The 14,025-nt window shown below is 43.1% G+C and overlaps 1 pseudogene; it reads left to right on the plus strand.

The window, feature by feature from the left end:
- Positions 1-11,405, plus strand: part of LOC131900449 (excitatory amino acid transporter 4-like) — a 419,569-nt pseudogene extending 408,164 nt beyond the window's left edge.
- The last annotated feature ends 2,620 nt before the right edge of the window (positions 11,406-14,025 follow it).

The raw sequence follows: 14,025 nt of genomic DNA on the forward strand, positions 1-14,025 counted from the left end.
TACTTCAAACTAACTAGCACAGAGAGCAATTTATGGAAATTTAGAAGGACAGAGATGTTTTAGTGTCTTGGTTAGGGTTTCTATTGCTGTGAAGAGACATCACGACCATGGCAACTCTTATAAAGAAAAATATTTAATTAGGGCTGGTTTACAGTTCAGTGATTTACTTTATTATTGTCATGGTAGGAAGTGTGGTGGCATGCAAGCAGACATGGTGCTGGGAAAGGAGCTAAGAGTTCTATGTCTGGACCTGCAGGCAGCAGGAAGAGAGAAACACACTGGGCCTGGCTTGAGCATCTGAAACATCAAAGCCTGCCCCCAATGACACACTTCCTCCAACAATACCACACCTAGTCCAATGAGGCCACACCTCCCAAAAGTGCCACTCCCTATGAGCCTAGGGGTACAATTTTCATTCAAACTGCCACACTTAGTAATTAATGTCTAAGAACAGAATTCTGAAGGGAATAGTCATCCGGAGTTGAGCTGGAAGGGGCTTGAATAAGAGAATGAGATAAAGACCCCAGAAGGCTGAATGCTGTGGTGTTGTAGGAACTTTTCTGCTTATCATATGAGCAGTGGGTGACCAGTGTGAGGTGGGTACATTCATAGAATCCAATTGTATTAATTAGCTTTTCTGTTGCTATGATAAAATACCCAAGAAAACCAATTTAAAGGAGGTAAGGTTTATTTTTGCCTCACAGGTTTGAGGGAAACTGCCCGGTTGGCTGGCTCCATTGCTTTTGGGCCATGATGGTGAATGGATATAGCCAATGCAGCTGCTAACTTCACTGCATCTAGGAAAAAGAGAGGGAGAGAGGGAGAGACTGGGGAGAAGACATGTCCTTCAAGGGTACAACCCCTAATGACCTACTGTCTTTAACGAGGTCTTTCCTATAGTTTACTCCCAATAGCTCTTTCAGCTATGACTCCATCAATGGATAACCCACAGCGGAGGTTGGAACTCTCATGAACAATTAGCTTCCACAGGCCCCACCTTAGAACACTGGCCTTCAACATATGAGCCTTTGGAAAATGTTTTGGGAGCAAACCCTAACACCAATGCTATTAAAAAATATTTTATTTTATTTATGTGTGTGGATGTGTAAGTGGGTGTGCAGGTGTTTCTGTGGGTACCCATAAAGACTAGAAAGTGGTGCCAGATCCCTTGAGCTGGAGATAGAGTTGTTTTTGAGCTGTTCAATGTGGATGATGTGTCCAAAATTAGATTTTCATCATTGAACAGCAAGTACTCCTAACCACAGGGCCATTTTCCCCTGTGTCCCAGTGCTGGCTTTGATGCTCGGGAAAGGTTAGGGTGGAGTTGGGGTTTCATGGTAAGAACTGTCTGGCTCCTTGATTCTATATAGGCAAAGTTTGGGGAATGCCAGCTCCAGACCTATGAGGAAGATCATCCTAATGCATATGTGCCTTGCCCAGGTATGCACCTGTGGGTATTGCTGTGGGATGGTCTGTATGTCAAGTGTGTTGCTGATTGGTCAGTAAATAAATCACTGATTGGCCATTGGCTAGGCAGGAAGTATAGGCGGGACAAGGAAAAGAATTCTGGGAAGTGGAAGGCTGAGAGGGACACTGCCAGCCGCCATCAGGACAAGGAAGATGTGAGGTACCAGTAAGCCATGAGCCATGTGGCAAAGTAAAGATTAATAGAAATGGGCTAAATATAAGAGTAAGAGCTAGACAATAACAGGCCTGAGCTAATGGCCAAGCAGTTTAAATAATGTAAGAGTCTGTGTGTTTATTTTATAAGTGGGCTCTGGGACTGGCGGGACTTGGTGGCGGGAGCTGGAGAGAAATTCTCCAGCAACAAATGGCGTCCAACGTGGTGGCAAGAGTTTCCACCTAAAAACTTAGAAAAAAGATTCTAAAACGGAACTAAAAACAGCTTCCTAATTGTCTCTCTCAAATGAGCGGCAGCTGCCGGTTTGAGCTACTGGCGGGTTCCTAGCGTGCGCTCTCGACCTGCAGTATGGTGGGAATGAGGCCTCTGCAAGTAGCACATTAAACTGTGTGGTGAATTTAGCCTTTGCTAGTACAAAACAAAAAAAGAGGTTTCTGGGCTACACGCTACTTTGGTAAAAGTGTAGACCCACTATTTCTGAGAGTTATGGCTCCCAGAGCTGGCGGAAAGCGGACCGCTGCCATGTTGGGAAGCTGAAGTGGGCGGAGCCAGGAGCCACTGCGCCATTTCAGGCTTAGAAGGCTGCAGTTTAAAGCAATAGGCTCACGCTAATATAAAAAAAATAAGCCACGTAAAGATGGCTACCACACAAAGAATCTGGATTATGTTCTCTTTGATATTCGTAACTGCAGAAAAACATTTGATTGTAAAAGCTGTTGAGTTATGCCAAAATGTATATTTTAAAGGTACCTTGACTTCAAAATTTGGATATAAGGATATGTTGCTTTGGAAAAGAGTCTCTGCTCTTGTTTCCACAGAAAGCCAGAGACTATGGATTTGTTCCAGATTAAGATACATCAGGTTTGACCAGCCAAGACCCCCTGAAAGGTCTCCAATGACACCATGGCCCAGATGATTCAACATCCAGAATGGTTTCAAGTCAACTGGCTCAGATATACAGCCTCACGGACTACTCCATGATCCTAAAATTTTCTTTCTGTCTCCAGAAGATACAGCGCCCCCCTCCAGCAGGAAGTAGTAAGAGAAGCTACGCCCAAATTCCCAAATATACCAAGCTGGCTTTAGAGATGGAATTGGCTCACTCCCCCTCTAAACCCAGACATATTGCTCAAAGAAAAAAAAATGGTTAAGAGATTCTTGTGTCCCAAATCAGAAGAGCCCTCTGGTGTGGGACAGAGAAAAAACAATATTTTTATTTAAATCAGGTTGATTATAAATACAATCTCTTTCTAAAGAAAAAAAGGGGATAGTTTAGATATGATAGGATGAAAGGGTAGATTAATGAACCTACTTTTAAAGAGTAACAACTTGTTTAAAATGTTTTACATTGCTACAGATTTTAGTTTATTGATACAAGTTTAAACTTAATTTTGTTATACTGTATATATATTTCTATTCTTGTTTGAGGTATTATGTTTATGTAACTCATTTAAAATTGTAATGGATAATTAAAAAATAGATTAATAGTTAGTCATCTATGATAATATTTGTAGCCATGTTAGTTAAGTCTTCTAGGTATACATAGATATATTTCAGATAGATAGGTAGTCTTCAAACACTTCAAAGACCTACAGAATATGGCATTTAAAATGTTTTAAAAATTTAGACTTTTTGGACAGTGATACATGTCTGCTCCTGACAGCACCGATTTACTTCAGAGAGGAGGATGGGCATCGAAGACACTCCATACGGAGTTTATCTTCACCTTGACAAAAATAGCCATTTGGGCAAGAAACTGTTCTTGCCTGGACTGTCTGATCAACTGGACATGCAGGACCCATACAAAGGTGACCACTGAACTTTGCTTGACAAAATGGTCCTTCAGGTTCCTGCTTTGCAGAGAAAACTGCCAGACATTCTACAGGACACAGAGAAAAGTGAATAAGAGACTCTAGGCCTGTGGGCTGAAGACAGATGCCCCAACTTTACAAGAGAACTTTGAATGACTGTCCAGGCTGCCAGCTGTCTCTGTCTACCCTACAAGACTCCTAAAAGTTGCTTATATCCTTCTCCATTTCTCAGGTAGTAATATATCCTTCTGAGGTCTTTGATGTGGTTAAAGACTAGATACTTACAATTTTCCTTAGTTATAATAAAAGATAAGTTAGATATAAAACCTTAAACTTACAAATATAAGATAGATAGGATCTCTTCTTTAATATTGTAACTGTAATTCTTGCTTGATAATTGTTTTGTTATATGTAATTTTACTATGTTAAAGTTAAAACCTTCCTTTTTAAGAAAAGAAAAGGGGAAGTGCTGTGGGATGGTCTGTATGTCAAGTGTGTTGCTGATTGGTCAGTAAATAAATCACTGATTGGCCATTGGCTAGGCAGGAAGTATAGGCGGGACAAGGAAAAGAATTCTGGGAAGTGGAAGGCTGAGAGGGACACTGCCAGCCGCCATCAGGACAAGGAAGATGTGAGGTACCAGTAAGCCATGAGCCATGTGGCAAAGTAAAGATTAATAGAAATGGGCTAAATATAAGAGTAAGAGCTAGACAATAACAGGCCTGAGCTAATGGCCAAGCAGTTTAAATAATGTAAGAGTCTGTGTGTTTATTTTATAAGTGGGCTCTGGGACTGGCGGGACTTGGTGGCGGGAGCTGGAGAGAAATTCTCCAGCAACAGGGTGTCCTGTTCCTGATTGCTGGGAAGATTCTGGAAATGGAAGACGTGGCTGTTCTTGGAGGTCAGCTGGGCATGTATACTCTGACCGTCATCATTGGCTTGTTCCTCCATGCTGGTGTTTTACCCCTCATCAAACTACTTGTTACCCATCAGAACCCCTTCCCATTTGTTGGGGGCATGCTACAGGCCCTCATCACAGCCATGGGTACCTCTTCCAGGTATGGCCTTTCCCTGAACTCTCCCTGAGTCCATTCTTCATCTTTCATAGGTTCCTTTAGGTACCCTCCTCTCCACCTCTCCAAACACCTCTTCTGGTTGTACAATAGTATTGGGGAACTCTTGAAGCTCTCTACAGGTGGCCTATACTTACAGATATAGTCTTTGTCTTGTGATGACTCTCATAACCTCCTTGTCTCTTTTGTTTCTCTAGTTTATAAGGAGGAGAGACAGATGCCAGTTCTGAGTTTAAGATGGTACTGGGGATGTAACACAAGCTCAGAGAGTCTTGGCTTCTTAGGCTTTCCTCTCCTGTTTGTGCTTTTAGAGGGTTACTAAAGTGATCCTTATCCCTCACCATCCAAATTTAAAACAGCTTGACGAAGTATCCCAAGATCCAAACAGATAGGAGAAAATATTTTTATTGTCCTCATGATGATTGGAGAATGTGCCTTTTGATCTTTGATCTGGGGCTAAATAGGATTGATATTATTATACCCAGAATTAAACCAATCTGATCATTATGGAGCTAGTCAGCCCCCGCTCCCACCTCCAGTGCTGTTTCTGATGCTTGGGAAAGGTTGAAGTAGAGTTGGGTGCTTTGCAATAGGCAATGTCTTGTTCCAGGGCCAAAGACTTGAGTCCAAGCTTTAAGTTTCATGGCATAAAGCTGACCATACGGGGTCAGTTCATGCAGACAAACTGACCCCAAATGAAATGCCTACTCTTTCTATTAAGTTGCCAGTCAAATGAAAGTATACTCTGTGAAGTGGTTGGGGAGAGCCCTAGCTCCTGTAGATGGGGTTGTTTCTTGTGCAGACAAACACTCTGTCTTTTACTGTTCTACTTTCATTTCTGTTGCTGTGATAAAATACCCTGATGAAGGGCAGTTTAGTGTGTGGGGAAGAAATTTATTTGGCTTACAATTGCAGGTTATAGCCCATCACTGTGGGCAAATCTAAACAGGAACTTGAGGCAGCTAGTCACATCAAACCCAGGCACAGAGAATAAATGCATGCTTGTTGCTTGCTTGCTTATGCTCAGCTTGGTTTCTCCACTGTTAAATAGTTCTGGACCACCTGACTAGGGAATAGCACAACCTATAGTGGGCTGGGTCTTCTCATATGAATTAGTTAAGACAATCCCCCAAAGTTGATTCCCATAGGACCCATAATGACCCATGGAGACTCTCTTCTTAGGTAGTTCCTGGTTCAGTTGTTGACAATTGAAGTTAGCCATCATCTTTAGACTTTGGTGTGGGAGGTCAGCCATCTGGACTAGACTGTGTCGTAAAATCTTGGTGTGAATGGGTCAAGAGACATTCCTCTGGAAATGTCTACCACTGAGTTCTCTCTGCATTAGGAGTCCCACTTCCCCACGGACAACTGTCATTCCCACTTTCTATTCCTTGCTCAAATTCCAACCTGCTCTATATGTGCTAGAGGGAAGCCCTCCTTTGGCCCATTGCTGCTACTGCCCCCTCCCCATCCTTCAACTCCCTATTCTCAGCTTCCAGAGCTCTCTTCCCCCAGCTCTGCAACCCTGCCTATCACTTTCCGATGCCTGGAGGAGGGCCTGGGTGTGGACCACTGCATCACCAGGTTCCTGCTGCCTATGGGGGCCACTGTCAACACGGATGGCACTGTACTCTACGAGGCCTTGGCAGTCATCTTTATTGCTCAAGTGAACAACTATGAGCTCAACCTGGGCCAGATCACCACAATCAGGTGAGACAATGATGTTATCAACTGGATAGGACAGGCTGGGTGAACAAGGTCTACTGACAAATTTTCTGTTTATAGTTGCATCTCATTCCTACCTAAGATATAAAATTATGTATATGCAAATATCAAAAAATCTGAAAAACAAAAAAGCAACCTGTGAAATATTTCTGGTTTCCAGTATTTTGGATGAAGGATGTAGGATGCTCCACAGCATTTGTGTCCATGGGTGATTTTTCTCACCCATGTTGCTTATTGTCTACCTATCATACAAGAATGAAAATGTAAACTCTGTGAAGGAAAGTATTTTCTTCATTGGAAATTTCTACCATAGATACATCCTGACTTAAGATGGTTTGTCTTATGATCTTTCTTTTCCTCCCTCCCTCCCTCCCTCTCCCCCTTCTCTCTGACCTGGCTGGTTGGCACTGTAGGCATGTGCCACCATACCTGATAATGGAATAATATTTTGGCTTATAAGGGTGTGAGTGTGATACATGGTCAGTAGAAACTACACTTCCCATTTTTTTCTATTTTCTATGTGCCTGTCTGAGTCTGTGTTCACCTCATGTGTGAAGGTGTTTTCTAAGGTGAGAAGAGGGCTTCAAGTTCCCTGGAACTGGAGTTATAGGCAGCTGCCTGATACGGGTTCTAGGAATAGAGCTTGGGTCCTCTGCGAGAGCTGTAAGTGCTCCTAGCTGCTGAACCATCTCTTCATCCACTTGGTTTAAAAGAATTTAAAAATTACATTTGTTTGCGTGAGTGCATGCGTGTGTGCGTCTGTGTGTGTGTGTGTGTGTGTGTGTGTGTGTGTGTGTGTGTGTCACAGTGCACATATGGCGATCTGAGGACCACTCACAGGATTCAGTTTTCCTCTTCAGCTATGTGGGTCCTGGGGACTGAACTCAGACTGTCAGACTTGGCAGCACAGCATCTTTACCCACTGAGCCATCTCTCAGGCCCCTACATTTCATTTTCAATTGGAATCTTTTCCTCAGCTAGTGATGTGGTGGTTTGTTTTAATTGTACATTTGGCAGAATCTGGAATCATCTGAGGAGAGAATCTCAAGGAGGGCTCCTTGGCCTTTGGGTATGTTTGTTGGAGATCAATGTGTGAAGGTTCAGCCTAAAAGTGGGCAGTACTTCTCTTGGTTTGGTTCCCAAATTGTTTAAAGGTTGAGAGAGACCAGACCCATAGGTATGCACACATTTTCTCTGCTCTTGACTGTGGATGTGTTGTGGCTAACTGCTTCAAGTTCCTGCCTTGACTTCTCTATAACAATGGACTATAACCTGGAATTGTGAGCTAAAATAAAACCCTTTCTTCCAAAGTTTCTTTTGGGCACATGTTTTTAAATCTCAGTAACAGATGAGAAGCACTGTCCTTGGCTCTTTTCTGTCACAATGAGAAGATAGGCATGTGTCTGCCATTCTCCTGATGAGGCAGGATAGGCTCTGAGTTCATGTGCAAGGTATAAAGCTCATGAATGGAGTCTTCTCCCTCGAAGTCCCATTCTTCAATGCCAGTCTGAGTATTTGCTCAACCACCATTCTGATAGAGTTGTCCTCTGTGCTAATCATCTCCCCTTGTTCTGTGTGTATGGTATAGAAGTTAGAAAGGGGTGTTCTCAACTACTGAGGAGAGAGCTGGCATCTGGAGGGCACTACTGCCTTTGTTGAGAAACTCAGTGGCCTTTACACTACATATTACATTTTTCTGGGCAATTGGAGTTAATTCTGAAGTTTTAACATAGGCCACCTGTGACCCTGTAGATCCTACTTTCAATTTCATATTAATTTGCAGGACTAGAAGTGGAAACAAGGATTTATACATGCTAGACAGGTGCTCTACCACTGAGATAGATCCTTAGCTTTTTAATTTTTAAAAAAGATTATCTGAGCAAGAAATGGTCTCCAGTGGGCTGGAGAGATGGCTCAGCAGTTAAGAGCACTTGGTGCTCTTACAGACGATCTGGTTTCGTTCCCACTACTTACATAACTGATGTTTATCACCCTGGTTCCAGGAGACCCAATGCTCTTTTATGGACTCTATGGCCACAAGGCACATGCAATATAAAACATACATGCAGGCAAACATTCATACACATGAAATTAAGAAAATAAACAACTTAAATCAAGAAAGAAATAGGCTTCAAAACCAAGACGAGCCGGAATGTCCTGGCCTTCAACGTGGTAAGCTGCATTTGCCTTCTTAAAAAACAACTCTCCTTTTCCAGCCGCAGCTTTCTTGAATGACAGCTGACAAAAGTTGCATGTATTTGAAGATGTGTTTCATGATGATTTGCTACCTGTGCACTCTGCAGATGATCAGCACAGTCAGGTTGATTATTATATTTGTCTCCTATGGTTTCTTTCCTTCCCCCACACCCCTTTTGGTGCCTGTGTCTCCTCTCATTTTCTCATCTCCTCCTTATTTTCCCCTCCCTTCCTCTCTCCCTCCTTCCCTTCCTTCTCTTTTCCTCTCTCCCCTCCTCTCCCTGTCTGTCCTTCTCTTCTCCTCTCCTTCTCTCCCTTCTCTTTCTCTTTGCTGATGGTGAGAATACACTTCAAGTCTATTCTCTTTGAAATACAAACACAGTATCACTAGCCACACCCTCCACACCATACATTAGATTTCCGGAAGCCAGTCATCTGGTATCTAGACATCTTGTACCCTTTGAGAGACATTTCCACAACTCCCAGCCCATCTGCCCACATCACAGTTTCTGCTTTTTGCTTCTGTGACTTCAACTTTTTAAATTTCATTTCACATCCAAAGTGAGTTCATGGAATATTTTTCTTTCTGTGTTGGCTTGGGAATTTAACTTAAGGTGCCCTTCCCTTCGTGATCTTCCAATCTTCTGTTCTCTCTTTCCTCCTGAATTTCCAACTCTTACCATTTGTAGCATCACAGCCACAGCCGCCAGTGTAGGAGCAGCTGGCATTCCCCAGGCAGGACTGGTCACCATGGTGATTGTGCTCACGTCCGTCGGCCTGCCCACAGAGGACATCACGCTGATCATAGCTGTGGATTGGTTCCTGTGAGTGTGACTTGGCTTCTTATAACTTTTCCTGAAGGATTCTGAAAGGACATGGTTGTAGGATTTGAGGGGTTTAGGGAGGCGTTGGGATGGTCTGTTAGTGATGGCTGTGGACTCCAAGCCCATACATTTATCATCTTTGGGACATAGAATGAGGAGAATTCTGAAAAGGAGGTCTCTGTCTATCAGCCACTCCCCCACTCCTTTTCAGACCATTTCATACAGAAATCATACAAAAGTGTTCAAATATTTTTTTACTCAAAAATTTAAAAGTTTTTTCCTTAGTGAAATGTTAATTCTAAAGAATTTTAGAAGTGAGAAGAAAACACAAGTTACCTGCTGTGTTAAATAGTGAAGAATTTTGACTTATAAGATCACCTTGATGATGGACAAAAGAATTTTGGTGGATTTATGAGCTGAACGCTATATATATACTTGTTCTCTCTCTCTTCTCTCCTTCCCTTTCCTCTGTTCTTTTTCACTAATTAAATTTGTTCTTTGACAGGTCATGCATGTATGCAATGCTTTCTGGTTACTTCCCCCACTCTCTCTTAACTCCTTCCCACCCTGTCAGCTTTCCTCCCTACAACTCCGCATTCATGTCTTCCTTTTGTGATCCACTGAGCACAGCAGAGCCATTTGTGTGTCTTGCTATGAGACTGTGCCATGGAGCTTAGTAGGCTTGTGGGAGGGTACACACCTGAAGACAGTGACTCCTAATCTATCAGCAAGGAGGAGCCATTCCTACCCTCCTCTCTTGCTCTTTCCCTTCTCCCTTTCTTTCCTTCCTTCTCCTCCCTCTGTCGTTTTCTTCTCCTCCATTCTCCCTCCTTTTTCTCCACCTGTCTCATTTCCTCCTTCCCTCCCTCCCTCTCTCCTTTCTTTCCTTCCCTCCTTCCCTCCCTCCCTTCCCTCCCTCTCTTCCTCTCAATCCCTCTTTCTTTTTTCCTTCTTTTTTTCTCCCCCTCTTTCTTTCTTTCTCTTTATACTTCCTACATCACTACCTTCTTTCACCATCCCTTCCCTCTCTCATTTCTTTTCTTATAACATGGAATTTAAATAAAATGCTGATTTTCATTCCAAAGTGGGTGCTGTGAGCAAGATCAAGTCCCACTTGTACAGAAGGACTAAAGTTCCATTTGAACAATCCTCAGCCTGCCCACACCTACGTAGACTCATGTCAAACAGTCTGTATCAAACATTCATATCTTATAGTCTGCACCAGATACTTGTACCTAACAAGTCTACGCCAGATGTTCATGCTTAATACTCTGCCTCAGATGCTCATGTTTAATACTCTGCCTCAGATGCTCATGTTTAATACTCTGCATCAGATGCTCATATTTAATACTCTGCATCAGATGCTCATGTTTAATATGCTGCATCAGATGCTCATGTTTAATACTCTACATCAGATGCTCATGTTTAATACTCCACATTAGATGCTCATGTTTAATACTCTGCATCAGATGCTCATGTTTAATACTCTGCATCAGAGGCTCATGTTTAATACTGTACATCAGATGCTCATGTTTAATACTCCGCAGTAGATACTCATGTATAACAGTCTGGATTAGATCTGAATGTCTAACAGTCTATATCAGATCCTAATCTCTAACCATCTGCATCAGACTCTCATATCTAATCATTTTTAGGTTAGTCATATTTAGAAACAAGAGTCACAAATTAAAGAATAGATCTGAGGATTTAAGGGATGATGGTGTTAGGAAGGAAATCTGAGGAAAAGCAGGTCCTGTTCAAGGTCATGTGGTTGTGAATTAGCCTGGAAGTCCTTCTAGTCTAGCCTGGGTTCTTGAAGAAGTCTTTCACCCCCTCCCATTAATCTGTCTATCCTCCACCAGTGACCTGCTGCATACTATGACCAATGTACTGGGAGCTTCAATTGGAGTGGCCATCACTGAACATTTGTCCCAAGGGAACTGGAGCTGCAGGAAGCTGAGCTGACCCTTCTCAGCCTGGGGAAGCCCTACAAATCACTCATGCCACAAGAAAAGGGGGCATCAAGGGCCCTGACTTAATGAATGCATCAGTCCCTTGATGGTTTCTACTATGACAGCTGTATTGGAAAGTGGCTCTCCAAGACATATCCTACCTGTGACTACTTCCTTCAACTATCCCCTGCCTCCTGGGAGGTAAGGGTCTGGGAGGTAATGAGAGTGTCATCTGAAAAGCTTCCAGCTCTGCCCAGGGAGGCAGGAAGGAACTGGGAGGGGAATCCTGGGGACAATTTGTTGCCTAATTGACTGTGGGCTGAACATACATGTTTTGTGTGGCTTCTCTGGGGGCTGCTGAGATAAAAGAGAAGGAATGAAAGGTCTCCAAGGTGTATTCATCACTGTTGCATTTGTGTGCTTCAAATACAAGAACAACCTAAGGGAGGGAAGATTTATTTGGGCTATGGTTCTAAAGGGCTTTAGTTCTCTATAGTGGGAAGGCATGGTAGAGCAGAGCAGCTCACTTCATGGTGGTCAGTAAACAGAGACATGAGAAATGGGAAGTTACCAGGGCGGGACACAGCTCTCCAAGACACACCCTACCTGTGACTACCTTCCTTCATCTATCCCCTGCCTCCTCCTTTTGACCACTTTCCAATACAGCCGTCATACTAGGAACCATCAAGGGACTGATGCATTCATTAGGTCAGGGCTCTCATGATGGAATTTTCTCTGGAAATGCCCTCACAGACACACAGAGGTGTGCTGTATAAATTTTCTAGGCACTTGTTTCGGTCCAGTCAAGTTGACAAAGACTGTCATCACAAAGGTCTCTCTCTCTGTCCATTTCTGAGTATGGTGAGAACTTGAAGGATGGTATGATGATTTGGAATTAGGGAAAAGGAAATCTTCAAATTCAATAAGAAAGATCAACACACATTCTTTTTGTTGTTGTTATTGTTGTTGTTGTTGATTTTTCAAGACAGGGTTTCTCTGTGTAGTTCTGGTGCCTGTCCTGGATCTCGCTCTGTAGACCAGGCTGGCCTTGAACTCACAGAGATCTGCCTGGCTCTGCCTCCTGAGTGTTGGGATTAAAGGCGTGAGCCACCACCACCACCACCAGGCTCAACTCACATTCTTTGTGTTCTCCAGGAGTGGTGGAACTGACAAGGGTAAAGAAAAATACCTATTATTTCTTGTGATTAAGTGATCTGTGGCTTTTGTGTTGAGGTCCCAAAAACCACCTTCAGATTTAATGATTCTTAATAAGACTCACAAAACTCCAGAAAGCCATTCTCCTCTCAGATATGGTTCATTATGTGACGGGCACTGATTGAAATGAACAAAGGCACAACTCGTTGGGAGTGGGCTGTGCTAGACCAGATGTGTGTTTCCAGTGAAGTCATGTAAACCAGTGGCTTCTTCCCACAGCAATATGTGGCAACATGCATGGTGCACTGATGTCTTAGTTCCCTTTTCTGTTGTGGCAGAACACCCAGACAAAAGCAACATGAGGGCAAAGGATTTATTTGGCTCTTAGCTCTTGGATAGAGTCCATCATTGCAGGGAAGTCAAGGTGTTAGGAAGTTGAAGCAGCTGTCACATCCACAGACAAGAGCTGAGAGAATGAATATACACTCACTAGTGCTCAGCTTGCTCCTTGCATTTCATCAAGTTTAAGGTCCAGCCCATAGAACTGTATGATCCACATTTGGGGTTGATCTTCTTATCTCAAATAACTCAATGAAAATGACTCACATGTCCACAGGAAAACCCTAGCTCAACAATTTCTCATTGAGATTTACTTCTAGGTGGTTCTAAACTACCAAGTCGATGATTAAGACTAAAAACCATTAAGAAGGTCACCTGAATCCCCAGCCCATGTCACACAGGCATGGAACACTGACTGACTCACCATTTTTCAGTCTCTGAAACAGACAGTCCAGTGCACTGTGATCCAGGGCACCAAGCACATACCAGAAGGCATTAACTGCATGCTCAGCATACACCCTTGGCTATGGCCAGAGCCTCCTGTTCCACTTGACACTTTTATCAGGAAGATTATTCCAAAGATCAGATGTGTTCTACTTTCATTTCTGTAGCTGTGGTGAAAACATTTTGGCAAAAAGCAACTTAGAGGGGGGGAAAAAGCAGCTTAGAGAGGAAAAGCATTTATTTGATGTAAAATTCCTGGTCATACTCCATCACTGGGTGAAGTCATGGCAGGGACTTGAAGGCAAGCCTGCTTCTATTCCACTCAGCATTATCTCCAACCAAGGAGTTCAATTTGCAGCCAAAGGAACACAGCAGGAACCATGGAAGATTCTGTTTGCTAGCTGGCTGGCAGGCAGACATGTACTCAACTGGTTTCTTACATAGTTCAGGGTCAACTGTTGTCTAGAGATGGTACTGATCACAGTGGGCTGGGCCCTCCTACATCAATTAATAAGACATCTGTCTTTGTCAGTGTTCTATTTCTTGGAAGAGACACCGTAATCATGGCAACTCTTATAAAAGAAAGCATTTAATTGGGGCTTGCTTACTGTCTCAGAGGTTTGGTCCATTTTCATCATAGCAGGGAGCATGGTGGCATGCAGGCAGACATGGGATTGGAGAAGGAGCTGAGAGCTCTAGATCTAGATCTGCAGACAACAGGAAGAGAGAGAGAGGGGCTTGCATCCTTGAAACCCCCAGTGACACACTTCTTCCCAGAAGGCCACACTTCTTAATCCTTTCAAATAGTGCCATTCCCTGGTGAGCAAGTATTCAAACCAATGAGATAGTGGGAACTATTCTCAT

This window comes from Peromyscus eremicus, unplaced genomic scaffold (assembly GCF_949786415.1).
Source record: "Peromyscus eremicus unplaced genomic scaffold, PerEre_H2_v1 PerEre#2#chr22_unloc_1, whole genome shotgun sequence".
In the NCBI taxonomy this organism is placed as follows: domain Eukaryota; kingdom Metazoa; phylum Chordata; class Mammalia; order Rodentia; family Cricetidae; genus Peromyscus; species Peromyscus eremicus.